Source organism: Mytilus galloprovincialis, chromosome 1, assembly GCF_965363235.1.
Source record: "Mytilus galloprovincialis chromosome 1, xbMytGall1.hap1.1, whole genome shotgun sequence".
Classification (NCBI taxonomy): Eukaryota; Metazoa; Mollusca; class Bivalvia; order Mytilida; family Mytilidae; genus Mytilus; species Mytilus galloprovincialis.
This window is the reverse complement of record NC_134838.1, coordinates 112,823,152-112,847,477: the sequence shown is the minus strand read 5'-3', so window position 1 is coordinate 112,847,477 and position 24,326 is coordinate 112,823,152. Positions and strand designations below refer to the sequence as shown.

The following is a 24,326-nucleotide window of genomic DNA, read 5'->3' as shown; positions in this document are numbered from 1 at the left end:
TTCGTTTCCTAGCCTTTACACTTTTAACAGTAGGATGAAAAGTTAATTTGATAATTTGACAATTACACTACATTTTCTTATTCTATATGTATGCAAGTACTCAATATTAAATAACAATGCGTCGTTACAAACAACGTTACATAGTTTAGCGTGTCAGATGCTCAATAAACAACTGTGTTCTAATAATAAGATTTAATCATTCAGCATTAAATCAATTTTATAAATTGAGAGTATCGTCTGCTAAACTAGAGTTAACTTTTCTTTAATTTTGACGGACTTAAGCGTCTTTTGTTAACCTACATTTTTCATAAGCGGTTTTCCCGCTTTCATTTGGTATAAAAATTGCATGCTTTTCGTGATTTGTTCATTGCGTGATTTGAACTCTGAAAGAACACAAAAACACACCCTATCTCATCCCTTAGAATATTTTTCTGCTGTTTGATGTATATTTTCAGATATTGTCAAAAGAAGCGTCATGGTTTGGACAGAATGTTACCTGAATACATAGTTTTACTGAAGGGCTGAATTTATCACAGTTTGCGTCTGGTAGCCCAGTTGCCGTTTGGAGAAAACATATGATGGTTGCCCTTCAATGTTTTTATCTTGGATATTGTCGATGAATGTAAATTCGTTGGCCGGTTGATACATAGTTGAACTGTCCTAATAAATCCATCACAAAAAATTGCCAAAATTCTAAATTACTATTTTTTGTTTTTTTTTTTATTAATATATATCAGTTTGTCTTACAATTTGTTTACATTTGTATAACGAAGGTAATCTGGAGTCGTTGGAAATATTACGAGGGATTTCAATGAATTTGGGTTATCTTTTATCTGGTATATCGAATTCCTTTATTGACTTCTGTTAGTTTCTTTCGAATATTTATATCTGCTCGGCAATTAAAACCAGTGTTATAAGGTATATTGAACCCCCGTGAAGTGACCACAGGATCAATATATCATATGTCAAATTGACCCTGAGATGAAAATGTCTTGTTGATAATTAACTCCTCAGTAAAGTTTTCCTTAATTTAATTAAACCTGCATTTACTATTAAACTTCTTTATTTGTGTAAACAGTTTTTTATGAGTTTAAATGTTTAAAACAGGGGTTCCACTTTACAATGGCTAACTTAATATGGTAAAGCATCTTTTTCAAAAGTTGTATTGATTTCATAACAAATACTTATTGAAGCCTTGTTCCTAAAAGTTATGCCAATGTGGATTTCTTAAAACTATTATTAGGGTGGGAGGGCTTAATATTCTTTAGTCGGGAAGTCAAAGTACAATGGTTAAAATCGTAAAACATTTTGTCTTACATGTTTAAAATAACTACTCTGAATATCTATAATTATTTTTATGGGATGGGGAATTTGCCATAGTATGAATTAGAGGTGTAATTATTCTAAATACTTATTGACTCATTATTACTAGATATAAGTCTATAAAGATTTGTTCCATTTTTTAAATGGTGTCAAAATACCCTGTCTAAATTAAAATGTTAAAACAACTGTACGAAATGTGTTCATACTAACATATAACAGCAGAGAGATCAATTATAGTCTTTTATAGACTAAACGCGCGTGTGGCGTAAATGCCAAATTTAATCCTGGTATCTATGATGTATTTCCCTTAGGTGTAACCTAACAATGTCATGTATGTAATTTAAAGATTATTCAAATTTCTTACTTACTAGAATTCTTTAATTACGCTAGAATAAATTGTAGTGTACCAATATTTATTTGTCGTACAAAAATGATTAAATTATCTTTATATCTCTTTCAACGTTTCATACTTGACAGAGGCGGTAGCTTTTTTTTCTCGGAAACTTTTATAACAGAATAAGACATATTATTGGGAATGTGCTATAAGACTCATACATTTTGATAACTCCTTCGCATTTTCGGTCTGTTTAAGTACAGGGGCTGAACGCAAACGGCGATCATTACATTTTATAAAGGTACAGCTTTAACTGAAATATATTACAGCTCAAACCAAGAGTCCAATAAAACAGTTAAAATTAGTGCCATAAAGAACTGGAGAATAATTTGAATTGCATACTAATACCATCTGATTCTTGTTAATTATCAGGTACGAATATTTCCTGTTTTTTTCACATATTTCCATTGCACCCTTTTGAAACATTTGGAAAAAATTATACTTATATTATAAGAAGATCTTTTTTGATTTATTGATTAATAAAACAAACTATTGCAACTATCTTTACTCACTTGCCTTGAATGATATATGACTTTAAATTATGTATACTTTATGTACAAACATAAAAAATGTGTTAAATTGAATTTCGATAAATTTGGTTAACGCATAACATTGAGAATGGAAATTTGGAATGTGTAAAAGCGAAAACAACCCGACCAGAGATGGAGGCCACCAATGGGTCTTCAATGTAGCGAGAAACTACCACACCCTAGTTCAGTGATAATGGACGCCACACTATACTCCGAATTATGCACAAGAAACTAACATTACAAATCATACAAGACTAACAAAGGCCAATGTAGAAAAAATAAACGCACAACAATACGCACAGTAAAATTCATGTATTGTAGTTGTAACAATTATTCTCCTCATGTGTATTGTCAACTGTTTTAAAACCCCGCTTTTAAAAAAAAGGTGTATACTGTTTTATCTCTGTCTGTCCATCCGTCCGTCAGTCCGTCAGTCCCATAAATATTTTCGTCCCATTTTTCTCAGGAATTGCACTACCAGGATTGCTGAAATTTTGTTTCAGAATTTAAATATATCAGCTATACCGTGTGATGCGTTCTCAGATTCATCACTCGACATCTTCTTGTTTACCGAATACTTGTATCATTTTACACCTGATAGCCAAGTTGAAACTTTTCGTCACCTTTTTCTCAGGAACAATACTAAAAGGATTTCTTAAATTTGGTTTCAGGCTTCATATAAGTCCGCTATATTGTGTGGTGCGTTTTCAGATTCATCACTCAACAACTTCCTGTTTACAGAACACTTGTATCATTTTACACATGATAGCCAAGTTGAAAATTTTCGTCACATTTTTCTCGGGAAATATACTAAAAGGATTTCTAATATTTGGTTTCAGGCTTGATATAAGTCCGCTATACCGTGTGATGCGTTTTCAGATTCATCACTCGACAACTTCCTGTTAACCGAACACTTGCATATTTTTACACTATTAATATTATCCACTTGCGGCGGAGTATCATCAGTGAGCAGTAGCTCGCGGTTTCACTTGTTTTTTTTCTCTTTCCATGATGTCGATATTGAAATGATTTTTTTTTTATCATTAAGTATAAGATTTCTTGAAGTTAACAATTTTTTTTTAATGGGAAATAGGTTTAACCACATGTGCATGAACCATTTGTTTCATTTTCTGTTCTTGCTATTTCATTTTTTAATTTGAAAATATATCATATTTTAACGGTTAATTGATACATTATTTCACATTGTTAAATTATCATCAATTTTAGAACCTCAAATATTCGGAAAGTATACTAGTTTCCTTGGCATACATGTATATTGACACATTATTGCTTAAATGATTATGATAGTTTGTGTCCGATTTAGGTAGAGAGATTTGAACAAACTTACTTGTGCAGTTAGGTCTTTGTTCTTGCCAGAAACCATTTGCATTACATTTTATAGAGACTCGAGTTCCTGAGAATCCTTCTTTACATGACAATGACAAGATTTCATTGAAATAATATGTATCGCTGGATGGTGTAACTATCACATTTTTTGACACATTCAATTGTTTGCAAACATTGGCTGAAGTAAAAAAAAAAAACAGACAACAATTTGAACACAACTGCATTTTAATTTTAAAATTTCACCAAAGATTCCCACAATATATTTGTTCCATTATTATGATTGTGTGAACAAACGACATGTTTTATTAAAAACCTTATGTTATGTCTTACATTCAAACACCCGTTAACAATCTCGTTTCAAATGTAAATAAACGTTTATACTTATACATGTAGCTTTTGATACTATTTTATTTAATTTGAAACATTTCCTTTTTTGTATTCAGATTTATTTTTTAAAGTCAAATGTTGAACTTTTATATAAGTTTCCTTAAAATACATAATAACACAATCATATTAAAAAAGGTTAATCATAGTTCGTGAGTGGTAGAGAAGTTTTTACAAACACTTACGTGTGCAGATATTTTTATGTGGAGGCCAGGAACCGTTTGGGTTGCATTTTACATCAGTTGGTGATCCACTGTATCCATGTTTACACGACAATGTCAAAACCTCATTAAAATAATGTTTTTCTGAAGTAGGTGTAACAAGAACAAATTCCGCCACATTTAACGGGCTGCATGTAATGGCTGAAAGGAAAACAGATACGATAACTTAAATGATATTGTAACTGAACTTATAACTGGACAACCTAAAATTTCAATTCTGATACATAATTCAAAAGCAAACAGACGCCATGTCAATATACGAAAACTAACCAAAATATAAATAAAAGTATATAATAACACCACAGAAAACCAAGGACTTAGTAACACGAACCCTACTATAAAATTACAGTAATTTAAGGTGCTTCGGGACGCACTTGTCACGTGCGGGATTCGAACTCACAATCCCATTGTTGTAAAACAATATGAGTCAAAGTGAGTTCTATCAAATATAGTTAATTATAACATGTTTGACAAATCATGAATCGTTTCACACGAAACCCTACAACGGCCTAATTTATGACAAAACAAATAAAAAGATAAAAGTACATGCAGTGTTTGTTTACCCTTGTTTTATATTTCGTTTTATATCTGGTGTATGTTCAACTATAAATAATTCCTATAATATATAAGGAGTGTAGCATATAATTACCAATAAGACACCAGAGTCTAAATGACGAAGATGTAAGATGGATTGATTGGATAGATTTTAACGTCGCTTACAGCAATGTTGTGCTAAATGAAGGCGGAGTCTGACAAAAACATCTCTCGGTAGGAAAACTGAGAAACCTAGTCAATGAAGATTGAAGTCGAGCACACCTGTCACATACGGGATTTGAACTCAAAACCTCATTGTTGACATACAAGTGGTATAGCAGTTCGACTACGTAGACCACTCGTTCACTGAGGCCTGTATAAATGTTAATAAACTATGAGTCAAAGTAAGGTCTTCAACAATTAGAAAACCCAATACGTATAATTTTATTTATAACATATATGACAAATCATGAAACCAAAACCCCCAACGGCCTAATTTATGGCAAAACAAATAAAAAAAAACATGGACATTCAGTTACCAGCATTAGCCACAAAGTCCTAATTCTGTACAAATTAAGAAAGGATATGACAAGGTTAAACAAAGTAAATTCATTTGTGATCGATCTCTCGTCCTCTAATATGGGTCAATTGTGTAAAACAAACTGTTCAAAATTGTTAGACTCTTTGAATTGCACAGAACCCCCCCAAAAAAACATTAAAGATAACACCAAAGTGCTAATATAAGAATACTTACAGTAACTAATATAAGATATAATTGGCAATAACAACTTATAGATAAATTATTTTCTTTCAAAATTAATTAGCAATACATTTAGTGTAAAGATGTCATAAACCCGGCAGTGGCGATTCCAGAAATTTGTCAAGGGGAAAAGGGGGATGGCCTCTGAATGCCCTCAGAGATGCCCACTTCAGTCATGCTTTAATGGCTCCTTATATACTCAGTCAAAAATGGGGGGAGGGGGGGGGGGCACCCAGACCCTTTCATGGATCCGCCTATAACCGTGTTTGAAAGCATGGTGTTATACAATTCAAAAGCACATAATATTGATAGATTTCAATTGTAGGACCATATGATGACAAAGTATATAGCAATACACACTTTATTAAGTTTTGATTGATCAAAATCATTCTACGAGGTAAAATCGATATCCTCTAAACATTTATTCTGTTTCTTTTACTTGTTTTCTTACAACCGTCAAATATGAAGGCTATGTTATTGTATAATTTAGGTTATGGGTGGAAAATGAAAAATAAAATCTATGTTCTGTGAGCCTATCTCTGTCGTCATTAAAAAATATACTTTTTTCTTTTCTGTATACCACACTATCATATTTTTCAGAAAACAGTATTGTTTTTGATAAAAGTTTTACGACCACTCAAATTATAATGGCAGTAACGATATATACGTTACGATCGTATAAGTCAGTTGGTTTCTTATGGAGTGTTGAGAGTACTGATATTCGCAGTTAAAAAAAACATAAAAATACACAAAACATTTTTCATTGAGTTGTTACACGATAACTTCCTTGATCTGTTTAAAAATAATCCCTCAAATATGTGGATGTATAAAGTAAAAGTGTTATCAATTCCAACCATTATTTTGATTTTATCGACGATAATTTCGTAATGACAATCAATCGTTATCGACCAATCAACAAGGGTATTATGATACTGTGTTGGTCAATTATTGCGTCTGGTTCATCTTGTTATAAGTTGCTTATTCATAGTTAAAGAGAACACCACAATTCTTTTTTTTCGAACGAAGTCACATCTGGTACGTTTCTGCATCATTTGTTTAATTTTACTCTATTGTGTAATAAAGCCCATCTCATAAAAGAGTCTGTGATAAAAGACCATAGTGTGTTTATCGACTGATATTAGACAGTTAATTATTTTCAGAATTAACTGTGAATAATAGTCCTTCTGAATAAGAAAAAGGTTAACTCAGCAACAAACTCATGTAACTTGTATCGTCAGGAGTGTTTGGAGGTAAATCACATGTTTCGTGTATTAAAGATTTCCAATAAAATGACTTTACTCGACATAACCGACCTAACTCAACGTATTTTGTCCTATTGCATTGAAGCATGACAGAGGGGAGAATCAACTGCATGAATGTTTTGCTCTTTTAACACGTATTTTTTGCTGGAATATACTTTATGTAAAAATCAACCCCAACTATTTTTTAAAATCTTTGAATATTTTGTTATTAAACTTTGAAAGATTTTATTGAAACAAGTATTATAATGAAATAAGTAAGTTAGCAACTTGTAATCAAATACACCCATCATTTCTTGTCATTTCACTTGACCCATATTTTAGTACTTCTCAAATTATGAATTTTAAAAACTACCAAGACAAAGGTTTATTAACTTTTGCCAAGTATATCGAAAAAACAAAGTCATGGTCAAAAGCACGAAAGACAACTCAAATGAACCGTATGATAGGTAAAGATACGTATATATACGTGGTCTTATGACAGTGAAGTATTGGCGGGAATCTCAATAGTCACGTGATATATAAAAATCATGATTTCTTTCGTTTTTCTTCATCTTAGAAATACTTTATATTGATAAAACAAAATCATGACAATGACAAGATTTCATTGAAATAATATGTATCGCTGGATGGTGTAACTATCACATTTTTTGACACATTCAATTGTTTGCAAATATTGGCTGAAGTAAAAAAAAAAACAGACAACAATTTGAACACAACTGCATTTTAATTTTAAAATTTCACCAAAGATTCCCACAATATATTTGTTCCATTATTATGATTGTGTGAACAAAAGAAACATGTTTTATTAAAAACCTTATGTTATGTCTTACATTCAAACACCCGTTAACAATCTCGTTTCAAATGTAAATAAACGTTTATACTTATACATGTAGCTTTTGATACTATTTTATTTAATTTGAAACATTTCCTTTTTTGTATTCAGATTTATTTTTTAAAGTCAAATGTTGAACTTTTATATAAGTTTCCTTAAAATACATAATAACACAATCATATTAAAAAAGGTTAATCATAGTTCGTGAGTGGTAGAGAAGTTTTTACAAACACTTACGTGTGCAGATATTTTTATGTGGAGGCCAGGAACCGTTTGGGTTGCATTTTACATCAGTTGGTGATCCACTGTATCCATGTTTACACGACAATGTCAAAACCTCATTAAAATAATGTTTTTCTGAAGTAGGTGTAACAAGAACAAATTCCGCCACATTTAACGGGCTGCATGTAATGGCTGAAAGGAAAACAGATACGATAACTTAAATGATATTGTAACTGAACTTATAACTGGACAACCTAAAATTTCAATTCTGATACATAATTCAAAAGCAAACAGACGCCATGTCAATATACGAAAACTAACCAAAATATAAATAAAAGTATATAATAACACCACAGAAAACCAAGGACTTAGTAACACGAACCCTACTATAAAATTACAGTGATTTAAGGTGCTTCGGGACGCACTTGTCACGTGCGGGATTCGAACTCACAATCCCATTGTTGTAAAACAATATGAGTCAAAGTGAGTTCTATCAAATATAGTTAATTATAACATGTTTGACAAATCATGAATCGTTTCACACGAAACCCTACAACGGCCTAATTTATGACAAAACAAATAAAAAGATAAAAGTACATGCAGTGTTTGTTTACCCTTGTTTTATATTTCGTTTTATATCTGGTGTATGTTCAACTATAAATAATTCCTATAATATATAAGGAGTGTAGCATATAATTACCAATAAGACACCAGAGTCTAAATGACGAAGATGTAAGATGGATTGATTGGATAGATTTTAACGTCGCTTACAGCAATGTTGTGCTAAATGAAGGCGGAGTCTGACAAAAACATCTCTCGGTAGGAAAACTGAGAAACCTAGTCAATGAAGATTGAAGTCGAGCACACCTGTCACATACGGGATTTGAACTCAAAACCTCATTGTTGACATACAAGTGGTATAGCAGTTCGACTACGTAGACCACTCGTTCACTGAGGCCTGTATAAATGTTAATAAACTATGAGTCAAAGTAAGGTCTTCAACAATTAGAAAACCCAATACGTATAATTTTATTTAAAACATATATGACAAATCATGAAACCAAAACCCCCAACGGCCTAATTTATGGCAAAACAAATAAAAAAAAACATGGACATTCAGTTACCAGCATTAGCCACAAAGTCCTAATTCTGTACAAATTAAGAAAGGATATGACAAGGTTAAACAAAGTAAATTCATTTGTGATCGATCTCTCGTCCTCTAATATGGGTCAATTGTGTAAAACAAACTGTTCAAAATTGTTAGACTCTTTGAATTGCACAGAACCCCCCCAAAAAAACATTAAAGATAACACCAAAGTGCTAATATAAGAATACTTACAGTAACTAATATAAGATATAATTGGCAATAACAACTTATAGATAAATTATTTTCTTTCAAAATTAATTAGCAATACATTTAGTGTAAAGATGTCATAAACCCGGCAGTGGCGATTCCAGAAATTTGTCAAGGGGAAAAGGGGGATGGCCTCTGAATGCCCTCAGAGATGCCCACTTCAGTCATGCTTTAATGGCTCCTTATATACTCAGTCAAAAATGGGGGGAGGGGGGGGGGCACCCAGACCCTTTCATGGATCCGCCTATAACCGTGTTTGAAAGCATGGTGTTATACAATTCAAAAGCACATAATATTGATAGATTTCAATTGTAGGACCATATGATGACAAAGTATATAGCAATACACACTTTATTAAGTTTTGATTGATCAAAATCATTCTACGAGGTAAAATCGATATCCTCTAAACATTTATTCTGTTTCTTTTACTTGTTTTCTTACAACCGTCAAATATGAAGGCTATGTTATTGTATAATTTAGGTTATGGGTGGAAAATGAAAAATAAAATCTATGTTCTGTGAGCCTATCTCTGTCGTCATTAAAAAATATACTTTTTTCTTTTCTGTATACCACACTATCATATTTTTCAGAAAACAGTATTGTTTTTGATAAAAGTTTTACGACCACTCAAATTATAATGGCAGTAACGATATATACGTTACGATCGTATAAGTCAGTTGTTTTCTTATGGAGTGTTGAGAGTACTGATATTCGCAGTTAAAAAAAACATAAAAATACACAAAACATTTTTCATTGAGTTGTTACACGATAACTTCCTTGATCTGTTTAAAAATAATCCCTCAAATATGTGGATGTATAAAGTAAAAGTGTTATCAATTCCAACCATAATTTTGATTTTATCGACGATAATTTCGTAATGACAATCAATCGTTATCGACCAATCAACAAGGGTATTATGATACTGTGTTGGTCAATTATTGCGTCTGGTTCATCTTGTTATAAGTTGCTTATTCATAGTTAAAGAGAACACCACAATTCTTTTTTTTCGAACGAAGTCACATCTGGTACGTTTCTGCATCATTTGTTTAATTTTACTCTATTGTGTAATAAAGCCCATCTCATAAAAGAGTCTGTGATAAAAGACCATAGTGTGTTTATCGACTGATATTAGACAGTTAATTATTTTCAGAATTAACTGTGAATAATAGTCCTTCTGAATAAGAAAAAGGTTAACTCAGCAACAAACTCATGTAACTTGTATCGTCAGGAGTGTTTGGAGGTAAATCACATGTTTCGTGTATTAAAGATTTCCAATAAAATGACTTTACTCGACATAACCGACCTAACTCAACGTATTTTGTCCTATTGCATTGAAGCATGACAGAGGGGAGAATCAACTGCATGAATGTTTTGCTCTTTTAACACGTATTTTTTGCTGGAATATACTTTATGTAAACATCAACCCCAACTATTTTTTAAAATCTTTGAATATTTTGTTATTAAACTTTGAAAGATTTTATTGAAACAAGTATTATAATGAAATAAGTAAGTTAGCAACTTGTAATCAAATACACCCATCATTTCTTGTCATTTCACTTGACCCATATTTTAGTACTTCTCAAATTATGAATTTTAAAAACTACCAAGACAAAATTTAGCATGAAAATATCAAAATAATGAATTCCGAAGCGAGAAGGTTGTCTTTTTGTTTTTGTTTTTAAAGTTTTAAGTTTAAAGTAGATTCCAACACACCCCAATGTAAAAGGTGTACTCGACTATTTTTTCAATATTATTTTTCTATAATTGAATTAAAGATAATTTGATGTGGGCAGAAATTCATATCATTGATATATTTATCAAATGGTACTTTTCCGTCTTTACCTATTCTCATGTATGGGACGGGGTTTTTGTCCTTGTATACCTAAACGTGAATTCGAGGATACAGGTGTAGAGGGCATACTCCCCCCTTGGGAACTACACCCTCTTTCAAATATCTTGGATTCGACCATTTTTACAAATTGTGTGGCACGAAAAAAAAACTTAAATCATTGTCGTTTGACTTTGATAAATACTTTTTAAAAACAACAATGTCTGAACATTAGACATTTCGCATGAGATTTAAAAGTTTAAGACTACATTCTAAATTTGATTTTTTCAGTGATTTAGTATCTCACTTAACATGTTAACACAGAAATGTGATACTGACGTGTAGTCTTGCTTTTCTAGACTGTGTATACATTTCTTATACTTTATTGGTGATATGTACCAAAACAAGGTGTGGTATAATTGTCAATGCGACAACTCTTCACAAGAGACCAAAATGACACAGAAATTTTAAGAACTAAAGACCACCGTATGGCTTTCAACAACGAGCAAAGCCCATACATCATAGACAGCTATAAGATGGCACAACATGAAAAATGTAAAACAAATAAAACGAAAAAAACTAACGGCCAAATAAATGTTAAAAAAAATGAACGAAAAAACAACAACAAACGTTAAGCACTGAATCACAGGCTCCTGACTTTGGACAGGCACATCCATACTAGGACAACGGTGTTACAGTACCACATAATTGTTCAATATTATAAACTGGACATCTATTCTCTATTCATAAGTTGTAGTTGATTTTAAGATGGTGTTCAGCAGCAATGGATACTATCAGATCGGTGCATGGAGTTAATTATTGGAAATACTATAAATTGCTGTTTTTATGCTTCGTTTCAGTCTCACAAATCAATTCCTTTCTTACTGTTATAATTGTCACATGATTATTTGATAAACATACTTCAATGATCTCTATTGGCTTTACTTGACATTTATATGTAGCATAGATATGCATGCGTAAAATAAGTTCTCTAAATTGCCTTAAATATCAGATAAGAATTAAGCCTCAAATTATAATACTAACGACGAAGAAACCTCGAGCTATATGTGTACTTACGACGGAGAATAAGCCTCAAGCTATATTACTGAGTAAACCAATACCTGCTCTTACTCATGAATGCATCATGCTTGGTGGATAAGCCGAAAAATACAGTTTTAAAGTCATTCGTTAAGGGGGTCCAACAAAATAATTAAACCCGAATTCGAGGCTAGCCTGCTACCAGTCAATCCCATGTACATTGTACTGGTATTTAATTATGACTATAAAGTGTTTTTTCAGTCACTGATTATCCTGTCCATGGATCCGTCGCAGAGTTGTCACTTTTATACATATACCTCCAAAGCGAGAAAAAAATGAAACTAAAATGTTTCGTTAACTCAATCAATATATGTGATAGCTTTAGAATCCACTTCCTTGATAAGTAAGAATTAAAGTAAAAAAAAGAAGAAAATTCCCATTAAGACTGAAGTGACATTATTGTTGTCTCAAAAATGTAACAAGTATGTAAATAGCATTCTCATCCTTTTTTAATCAGAGATACTTGGGGACAGGATATTTTAGCCAATTACTATGTACTATTAACTGATAGTTTACTATCCACAGTGACCAATGTTTATATGCATATTATTATTCATCAGTTGTTAATCAGGTACACCTTCCAAATTACAATATATGTAATGATTTGGTGTACACATTTATTTACATACATATTATCAATTACAAGATTTTCTTTTTTTTTAATGTTCGTTGACTTTCCTTTGAAAAAAAAGTGCATGTCAACTATCAAAATTTAAAAATGTACAAGACCTGTTTAAATTTCTTTAAATATACACATCCCGCTGTCGTACATTTTCCCAGTTGAAAAAAAATTCGGAGATTGTAAATTAAGGAGATTAACTACAAAAGAAGAGAACGTTTGAAATGATGCTTAATAAAGTATGATGCAATCCCAGTTATCAACTTGAACAGAGACACATTCTAATCAACACTTTCAGTTATTTTTTTATGAAATTGCTAAAAAAAATAAATTATTTAATAATAAATACCCACGTAAATAAAGGCAACAGTAGTATACCGCTGTTCAAAACTCATAAATCCATGGACAAAAAACAAAATCGGGATAACAAACTAAAACCGAGGGAAACGCATTAAATATAAGAGGAGAACAACGACATAACACTAAAATGTAACACATATAGACAAAATCCCACGAGAATAACAAATATAACATATATATATAACATCAAAACCAAATACATGAATTTGGGATAGACAAGTACCGTGACACGTCTTATCGCAATGTGAATTTACACTCAAAAATAAGAGAAAACAAACGACACAACGTTATAATGTAATACACACAGAAACGAACTATAATATAACAATGACCATATTCCTGACTTGGTACAGGGCATTTTTAAAGGAAAAAATGGTGGGTTGAACCTGGTTTTGTGGCATGCCAAACCTCGCACTTTTATGGCCATGTGAAATATAACATCAAAATGACAACACAGGACTACAATATAAATAAATTGGAGAACACAATTGACAAAGAATCACACGAACAACAGCCAACAAAAGGCAACAAGTTCAAAATTTTAATACGCCAGAAGTGTATTTTGTCCACACAAGACCTATGTGTGACGCACAGATACAAAAGTTTGAAAGCCGAAACGAGTACAAAGTTGAACAGCATCGAGGACCAAAAGATCAAAAAGGATGTGCCAAAAACGGCAAGGGTTTTCCGTTAAGTTACCAGAAAATCCCTATAATTTAGAGTAATTTATACTTTTGCAAACAGTAAATTTAATAAAATGAATATTCAAAAGATGTACATGATAAAGCTGAAGTATTAACTAATTACAGGAAACAACTGAAATACATTTACATAACCAGACATTTGAAACACAAAAGTAGACACATCCGAATACGTTTAAACCTCTACGCCAAGTGACGTCCTATTTGAAACTGAAAAATGACGAAAAAATGACGTCATTAGAATTAGTAAAACAGAGCATCAAAAAATGAAAAATGACGAAAAAATGACGTCATTAGAATTAGGATTAATTTAAGATTATATATTTGAACTAAATACTGATATTGCATTTAATAACAAAGCACATTTTAATTCTTATTAATATAAAACTGAGGTAGCAATTAACTATATTATAAAACTATGTCAGGTTTGTTATGAATCTAACTTCAAACGTAAAATATCGTACTGATTACTTTGAACGAAATCAAATCTGATAAATGAAGGCGGTGATTAATTTTCTTTACCATAACACAGAAATATAATAGAAAAGACGTCAACACATTTGACAAAATCCGATGAGAATTACAAATATAACATTAAACATTTAAACTAAATACATGAATTTGGGATGTATAAGTACCGTACCACGTCTTATAGTAATGCGAGTTCACACTCGGCAAAACAGTCACAATCGGGAATAAGTCACGTTTGGTAATTAAAAGATTAGACGACATTATGACAAAACACAATCTACCATGTGGTAAAAATGTCCTTAGCTAGTTTGGTCAACGAAACATCGTATGGATCCACCAAATCGTGATGGTGTCCATAAAATTTACGGAGTGTCAATTTTAATCTGTCCTCCTCGTAAATAAGATATTATAAAACATTAAAAAAAAAACGAAAAGAAGAAGGGACACCAAAATGAAAACGACAAACAAGGGCAATAAAATTATCAAATAATAAAAGGTTTATTAACTTTTGCCAAGTATATCGAAAAAACAAAGTCATGGTCAAAAGCACGAAAGACAACTCAAATGAACCGTATGATAGGTAAAGATACGTATATATACGTGGTCTTATGACAGTGAAGTATTGGCGGGAATCTCAATAGTCACGTGATATATAAAAATCATGATTTCTTTCGTTTTTCTTCATCTTAGAAATACTTTATATTGATAAAACAAAATTATGAATGGGTATTATAATTTAGGAATACTTAGTTAAAACTTGAGTGACGCGTTTAACAAAATTAATTGGTTAGTATTAACCGGTCCCATTACGTACGTACGTCGAGTTAGGTACGTATTATTAGTTACATAGTGTGCTAGTGACCTAATACGGTATATATGGGGTCAGTAAATTCCATATGGGGTGAGAGCGAAGCTCGAATCCCCATATGGAATTTACTGACCCCATATATTCCGTATTACGTCACTAGCACACTATGTAACGAATTTATCTTACCGACTATCTTAACGTGTGAAATTAAGACTAGTGATTCTCAAAATGAGCAAGTCGTCAATACTGTTAGCATTAAGAAAATACTTCCATTGATCGTACAAAAACAGATGCCAACAATAACGACTTGTAAGGTTTAAATGTGTTTTATGAATTTATTTCAATCTTAATCATCAATTTCTTCGTCTGGTGGAACTTTTAACTTTTTTTCTCAGTACCATTTTGTTTTTATAAAGGGACATAACACCATTACTAACTGTGTATGAAATAAGCCCCGCCCCCTTCTTACCTAATATGGAATATTAAGGGACGTAACTCCACTACTAACCGTGTATGAGATAAACCCCGCCTCCCTACTGACCTAATATCAAATATACACGGTTTGCACGCGGACGCTTTTAACCAATCATATTCCTTGAAATGTATAGGAGGTAGGATAAGTCATTTTATTGGAAATCTCTAATGTAACTGATTTCCCGATCGTTACAGATTCTTACATGCCTAATAAACTATTTATTAAAGTTCCTTGGCTCAAAATTAGAGAACTTAACAACTGAATGATTCCTTTTGTAAATTTATTTGGGTGTAAGCCGCGCTTCATGTAAAATGTAATTCGGTCAACGCTTTAACAACGTAATTAACCCTTTATAACTATTTAGAGAAACATTAAATACATTTTTGTGCTGGATTATGAAAACAAGATTTCTTTTCATATTTTCTTGCACTATATTGTGGAAGCAGGTGTCCTCATGAAGGTTACATTTCATTTTGAAATGATGATTAATTTTAGAATGATGCGAAATTGATGTTAGAAATAAAAATAATGTATTATAATTAAACATTCATGTAATGTAATTATGATGTGTTATATTCATGAAAATCGGAGGACCGGAAGGTAAGATTAATCTCCTCATTTTACTGTCATTTCACCAATTAACAAAAATCATAAGGTTGCATTTTTGTAAATAGCAACAATGCAATTTCTCATAGTAACTCATTTTACGGCTTAAACTGTATGACTTTTTTTTTAAACTAGGAAGTTTTGAACAAAAGTATATCCTAGAATGGAAAGTTCATATGCACTAATATTTTTTTTCAAAGTCAAAATATAGGGCTGTGCGGCATAGTTTCAACGTTTATATTCCCACTTCTTCTAAGAGTTTCAACTTACACTTAAATTATGTCATACCCTTACCTTGACTTAAGGGTTCCCACATAATTTAATTTCATATGTCTATTTAATGGTAACATTCCCAAGTTATGTCTTTACGAGATGAAACAACGAGATCAGGTATGAAAAACCAGTACATTAACAAAATTAATTTTTCTATGAATATTATATATCTCCACAAAAGAGGCGTGATTTGAGAAACAGCTGTATCTACAAAGGGCAACATATACTAACATTTATTCAAATGAATAACTCTCTAAAAACACTTTTTTCTCTCACAACAATACTTATTTATAAGAATTATAGCTTTAAAGAAATCACTGCATATACTGTCAGTTTTTTTAAACAGTACATTTTTTACCGTCACACCTGTTTCAATTTTTTTAAGAATTTTAAAACAAGACTTAAATCATTACCAGCTTACCCTATGTGCAATTTTCTGACATGAAATGTCTAGAACCTGTTTGAAATTATTCTGATAACAAATTGAAAGCATTTCAGAAAACTATAAATGTAATGATTAGCAGTTAATCATTCCAACATTCAAGATAGCATAAAGTATCCAATCCTGCTTCTGTCTCCTGTCCACATCTTATTGTATGCCTATTTTACAATTAAAGTTTACAACTTCTACCTCAAATGGTCAGTTTAGAAATCTTGTCACAAAAGTAGCATCACTAACCATATATCTAACACAATTAAGTTACTATATGAACTAGAAGTGTTTAAACAAAGCCATATTTGCAAAATTTCTATGTATGAAGATACCAGTATAATGCATCAATTCACAAAAGTTTTTATAGGAATGACTACTAACATCTGGGTTTTGCACAGTTTTTGTTTTCTATACAAAAGACCTTTAAAATAATAAAATCATCGCATTTACCAGTAAAATTATTTGTTTTATGAACCAGAGGGTAGGCATTTTTCTCTTGTTTTTTTTTTTTTTTTGTTCCTGGGGGCTCAAATTTCCTAAATTATTCTGCAATATGGAATTTAGAATATATTTGGGATAGAACACACTATAGTTAGTTTTATTGAGGTATTTTTGTATTCTGGATTGTTTGTTTTTATGCCATAGTCACAAAAAAGCGGCTTAAATTTGGGTTGCGAACAGGACACTCAATTAAAAAATTTAAGGAAGGATCTTTGATTTGCAATGACTGTATAATCACAGGCAAATTTCATTCACATCAATTTCACGTGAATTTAAATTCATGTGAATCTCACGTGAAATTCACATGAATTTCACCTCAAACGAGCTTATACGTGAAACTTACGTGAAATCACGTAAATTTGTTTCATGTGAAATTCACATGAATTTTCAAAATAGAGTATTTCATATAACATCTAAATTTTCAAATTTAATTAAATTTATGAAAAATATCAAATTTTTTACGTAAATTTTACGTGAAATTTTCAGTGAAATCTTTTACATCAGATTCATGTGAATCTCAATTCACGTGAAATTCATATAAAATGTTCACGTGAGTTTCAGGTATAAGCTCGATTGAGGTGAATCTCACGTGAAATTTTTCGTTTGAATTTTATGTGAGATTCATGTGAAATTTATGTGAGCAAATTTTGCCTGTGTAAGCCAAATAAATTGAATTCAAGTATGGGTTTAGAGTCAATATTTATACACAAAAAAATACATATTGCACAAGCTCTAATGAGCACTTCAAATAGACCATACCACGATATAGACACACAGTCGTAATGACATTTCAGCTAGTTTAATGTATACGAAATATATAAAGTATCTGTTATTAAGACAAAAAATACATTGTTATCTGATCGTACAGTGGCAAATATTTCATGATTATTTGTGACGGAGGGAAGAGTTTTCAAACACGAATTTAAAGTTGTATGCGTTGTCATTGATAAACTATGACCATAGAGGGACGACAAGAAGACAAATAGCAAAATACAAAATATAAAATCATTTTCTATAGCTTGTATATTCTTAGTAGGCAATCTTTTTTGTGGGTTGGTTGTAACATATTAATCTCATGCACCAACCTTTGAAAGAGACTAAAACACTTCTCTTTGTATATACATATTATAATGCATCAAATCCCGTTAATAGGCGTTTGAATATCAGATTTTTTTAAAGTTTGTTGGCCATGCAAATTATGTACATTGGTAAGCATTGGTATTGTTCTCCAAATTCACGATTTTGCACGAGTTGACAAATCTTGACGTACCATTTCGTTTACTATTCCAGACAGATCAACCCTACAACCTTCTCGTACATTGTTTTAGAAATTATTACAACATTGATAAAATAGTTCGTGATAAGATTACGAGTTCAGACTAAAATAACCATTGACAACAAAAAGCACTGCAGTGGCAGAAAAAAACAAAAAACAACTAGTTATAAACTTTATACAATAAAAGAGCTATTTTCGATTTATAACTGTTACGCTAAGAGCCGAATGTTTGAAACCAATGATGCAAAAGGACAGAAACAGTTGAGCAAAAATGTCTAACAAATTAGTCAAATCAGTCGAAAGTCAATTTTACCTGATTGATAGGCAATTTTTTTTATATTTTGTTGGACAGTTGGGCTATCAACAATTATAAAATCTAGTTCTGGTGATCAAATTTTTAATCGTTTTTTCAGATTCCAGATTACTCTAAATGTCGGATAACTAATGGTGCTAAATATGTTATAAAACTTAATTCTCAGCTTCACGGTACTATTACCTCATATCACAAACTAGGTGAGATTAAACATAACTAATTTCTTCTCTTGTTATCCCATACATCCAAATTATTACAAATAAATTAAAACATTTATATTTTTCCGTGTTTTGATTCAAGTAATTATCAAATTTTGATAATTGGTTTCATTTGTTTAGTGCAATGAAAGGTTCAAAAGGAACACAAAAAATTTAAAGAATATTTCTTACTGAATAGATGAGAATGGCCATGAATTACAGAACAAAGAAATGAAGAATCCCAACCCCACCATGCCCTCGTAACAATATGTTATTAAACTCATTAGGCAGAACATTTTCAGGTTTCATGCAATATTTAATAGAAGCGCGGACGTCAAAGAAATCACTTTTTTGTTTTACTATACACTTACGATGATACCCAGTGCGTAACTTGCGATCAACTTAGTAGTCCTGAACGATGCCTTTGTGAAAAGGCGTAACGGGAACGTAAAACCACAAATTAACGGATCGTAAACAGAAACGATGATCGTAAGTTAAGAAAGCGTTGTGAAACGGTGCCCTATAGTCGCGGTTTTACGATCGTGTACATGAAATGTCTCATTCCAATGTAAAACTCGGTGTACAATTTCGGATCATCATGTGTTAGTATAACCCGTATCTAATTAATGATGGATAAAAAATTGCTTTCACTAGTCCAGTAGCTACCAAACCCATTTTTCTGCCAATACATCATTACACAATCTCCTCTCTTATTAAATCGCGGCAAATAATCTTCCATCAGTGTTGACTGTGCATTTTTTCCACCGTAAATACTGTATTACATCGACTTTCGAACTCGGCATGAGAAACAATGTACTCCAGCTTACGTCAATAACTTCTCGTAGTTAAATTACCCGATTGTTCTTCGATTTGAATTGTTTAAACTTTGTACAAGTCGGGATCCAACGGTTTGTCGGCAAACGCTTTTTCCTTACTCTTAAAATCTTCACAAGGGGTCGCTTTCACCTGTTTTTCTTGACTTGTTCTCATTAATTGAAAACTGGCCATAATTCTGAAATGTTGATCAAGTGTTTTCAATTATCCGTCAGTACTCTTGATGATTCTTCAGTACATCCAGGCTGTGAAAGTTGTTTCAACACCTGTACAGTAGTATAAGTAAATCTCCCTGTTACACTCTGATATCTCGTTTGAAATTAGACGAGATAAAGCAGTTACAAGTTGAGGTTTCTATTCCTCTCTTCAGCAACATCTAAAATTAGTCGACAGTATATCTTTTGTTCATACACATTCACTGCCAATTGCAATTTCCTGCACTGTCTAGCGCTCTTCTCAGAGATCTACTCAACAATCGTTTCTCCGATCTTTGGGTCCATCTCTTCCAAAGTTTCAATTAAGTCGGTAGCTTCGGTAATAGTTCGATTTTCTGAACTAAAGTGTTTCTCGTTGTCGTCACCCTTTTTACCTGTGGTTTTGATTTTTACGAAGGAACAGGGTAACACCACATTAATTTAGCACCTATCAATCCATATGTTTTTTATCATGTCCTGTCCTTTTCCTCGTATTAACTTGAAGTATTAAATAAAAAATCATTCAGAAGTCACTGGAATTTTAAAGTAAAAAGTAAACAGTATAGAGAACTGTTGAGTGTTATGTACGTATTTGATTGTAAGTTAATTATTTTCTGTGACGGTAAATAATTATATGTATTTCATGGATCATCTTCGATATGTTTAAGTTACCTTGACAAACTGGTGCGGTATGACTCCAACTTCCCATTTGCTGACGACCAGAGATATTTTCACATGTTGATGATTTAGATCCAACCAATTTGTAACCAGGTTCACACTGGAAACTAGCGACTGCTTTTAATTTATAGTTTACCAAATCTATAGGCCATGTCGTATGTGGATTAAGTTCAAGGTCTGGACACATATATGCTGCAAAACAAAGTTTCAAAATATGAGAAGGTCTGCCCGTTGGTGTTTTGGAGGACATGTAATCAAAATAAGTACCATTATAAATGTGTATGCAATACAGGTATCATCAAGATACTAGTGTGTATGATATGCTAATGCATGTGTCATACATGCAATATAAACCATTGGTTTCAATTTTAATGACAATAAATAGGGACAACAGATACCAGAGTCAAACTGAGAGATTGAAAATAAACTGACATTGCCATGGCCAAAACTAGAAAATAAGACAAACAGACAAATAACAATACAGAAGACACAACATAAAAAACTAAAGACTAAGCAACAAGAACCCCACAAAAAACTGGGGGGATCTCAGGTGCTCCAAATGGGTAGGCAGATTCTGCCCCACATGTGTCACCCGTCGTGTTGCTAATGTTATTACAAATCCGGTAAATAGCCTAATTCGGTAGGTAACATTCGTGCGAAGGAAAGGGGATTGTAGTTACGACACAAGGGAACATATCCGATATCATCTGTGAAACGGTTATTCAATAACGGTCAACCAACTCGTGATGGCGTCCCTAATAATTACGAAGGGATGATTTCAACTTCACCATTTTGAAACTCTTGATATAATAGCTTCCTTGTGAGATGCAATCCTCTATCAAGGAAATCATAATAGGAAATACAAGCCCGGGAATATTGTATCAATTGAAAGATATATACTCCGTATGCAGGCGCTGCTGGAATGTTGCTTCAAAGAAATGAAAAAAGCTCAAATCACGACCCTCATTGTCAGTTTCTAGATGTAAGTTAAGATATGAGGCAGACTAATTTGTCTCTGTAGTATCCTTTATCTCTACTTCGATGGGATAGATTAGTCATTAAACTAGAGGCTTTGCAGTTTTATGGCTTTGACAATACTTTTATTAGTCACCAAAATTTGTATTATTTTGTGAGAGAACATCATCTTTATAGCAGAACGTAAAGTTAAAGGCTATTGCTAATTTCTTATCTTTCTTCCTAAGTTCCTGTATGAAATCAGCCTCATAATAATAAAGAAAGAAGTCAGCAAGAAGAGGGGCGCAATAGTTTCTATTGGAATTCCAACAGTTTGTTAAAAAAATAAAAAAATCACGTCCTCCAAACGTAACAAATATGTTTTAAATCAAGAAATCAAGCATCGTGCTGATGTCAGTTTCAGAGAATTTTAGAAAGACTCCTATATTTACATTTATGCAACTTTGAATAGTAGAATAGTAAACGTATAACTTATCACGTTTTACTTTTACTTTTCTCTGTATTCTTTGTACTTCATTAGATGTAAGATTACATGCAATATCAAAACTCACTTTTAGCATCAATACTAGTATATATATAGTTGATATATAAATGCATAAAAAAGGTCACAATAATAATTACGAAAAATAAGATCGCACGATTTGAAGTTCAGCATATAAAAAGTAGACTCTATAAAACAACTAATCATCAATTGTTATGAAAATCGGAAGTTCTAAAACTGACAATAACGTACAAGCACATAAAAAATAAGAGTTTAACGATTCAAGCGAAGATGACGACGCGAGACAAATATGTACAACTTATTATAGTATGAAATCCGTTATGCCTAACGTCCAGAAATGAATTACAATCGGAAGTCGTAAATGTGTACTTATATTAAAATTACAAACTTTCACATTTGTATAGTTCAAATCAACTGCCATGGAATATCAACATAAACTGAATTATTTAAATAAGTGGTTATTCATTTGTAGACGGAATAATACAATTATAACAAAATACGTTTTGTTTGCTATTATGACAATCCTTGAGCTACATAAGAGAGGCTAAATATACCAATGGGACATTCAAACTCATTAGTCAAAAATAAACCGAAAACACAATGGCTACATACGAAAAGGACCAACAGACAAACATAGTTTTTTTCGTCTTTCCAGAAAAAAAGAAGGAAATAAAGAGAAAATGATTTACTATATAAGATATCAGTATTAGATAAAAAAAAAAAAAAAAAAAAAAAAAAAAAAAAACTTGCCATCAGTATACCAAGAAAGGGAAGGGATCGAACTAGAATTAAAAATATTGAGGGGAAAAAAAGATTAAAGGGATAATAAATAACAAGACCTAAGGCAAAATGGCAAGTAGAAGGGGAAAAGGGAAGTAACTATTTTTGTAATTTGAAAAAAAACTATTACACAGAAAAAATATTCCCCACCTTTTTCTGAGAACGAGAATGAGATAACAGATTCCAGTCTATTAGAAATGAACAAAAACAGTTTTATAAAAAAATATATACTAGTTGTAAACCATTGTTACTTGGAACACCCATGAACACCTTTCTTTAATATGATAATTCTATTATTACAAAACCGAATGAGGAAGATTTAGGTTCCTGTAATGGACCTTTAACAATGCAGGAATTTCTGTCTTCTCTTAAACTTATGAAGAACTCAAAATCATCTGGTATAGATGGATTTACTGTTGAGTTTTATAAAGTCTTTTGGATTGATATTAAGATACCAATGGTAAGATGTTTAAATGAGGCTTAAGAATATGGAAAGTTCTCTATCACACAAAGGCAGGGACTCATTACTTCTATACCAAAGGAGGGTAAGCCAAAATTTTATCTAAAGAACTGGCGACCTATCACCATTTTATGTGTAGACTATAAGATAGCTAAAGCAAGTATAGCTTACAAAAAGTTCTGGTAAATATAATTAGTCAAACACAAACAGGATTTCTTTAAGGTAGGTGTATAGGCGAATGTTCTAGATTTATTTATGATCGGATGGAAAAGATGGAGGAAGACGACATTCCTACACTGTGTTGGCGGTCTTAAGATGCCTAATATTTACTATTTTTGTTATAGTGTAAAAATATCTTGGCTGTATAAATTATTAGACCCCCAAAATTACTCTCCTTTGAAAAAAGTTATGCTACTTAGTTATGTACAAAAATTGGGGGGGGCACCATTTTACATTTAAGTAAGGAAGGATTGCTTTATTTAGCAAAACAAGTCAATCCCTTTTGGCATGATATCCTGGTAAATTTTTCAAAATTGAAAAATAAGTTAAAAGTTAAAAACGATACAGATATTCTGGCCCTATCCATGTGGCTAAATCCCAACATTAAAATGGATGGCAAGATGATTTTGAAGGGTAGATATATTGAAAATTGCATATTTTTTATCAATGATCTTGTGTCTGATAATAATACATTATTTTCATATGAAGAGTTTGTAAAAAAGTATAATATCAACACTAATTTTGAGTTTTATGGTATTTTAAGTGCTATTCAAAAAAGATG

General features: G+C 31.8%; 1 protein-coding gene and 1 long non-coding RNA gene across 2 annotated transcripts in view; both read right to left on the bottom strand.

The window, feature by feature from the left end:
* The window catches only part of LOC143052083 (receptor-type tyrosine-protein phosphatase epsilon-like), a 109,498-nt gene extending 105,737 nt beyond the window's left edge, over positions 1 to 3,761 (bottom strand). The window contains exon 1 of the mRNA XM_076225052.1: positions 3,596 to 3,761. The gene's annotated coding sequence lies outside the window, so the exon portion shown is untranslated. The remainder of the gene's footprint in view (positions 1 to 3,595) is intronic.
* A 4,069-nt stretch (positions 3,762 to 7,830) lies between these two features.
* The window catches only part of LOC143055368 (uncharacterized), a 106,407-nt gene continuing 89,911 nt past the window's right edge, over positions 7,831 to 24,326 (bottom strand). The window contains exons 3-4 of the long non-coding RNA XR_012972017.1: positions 20,823 to 21,020; positions 7,831 to 8,001 (exon numbers count right to left, since the gene is read on the bottom strand). This is a non-coding gene — a long non-coding RNA (uncharacterized LOC143055368). The remainder of the gene's footprint in view (positions 8,002 to 20,822; positions 21,021 to 24,326) is intronic.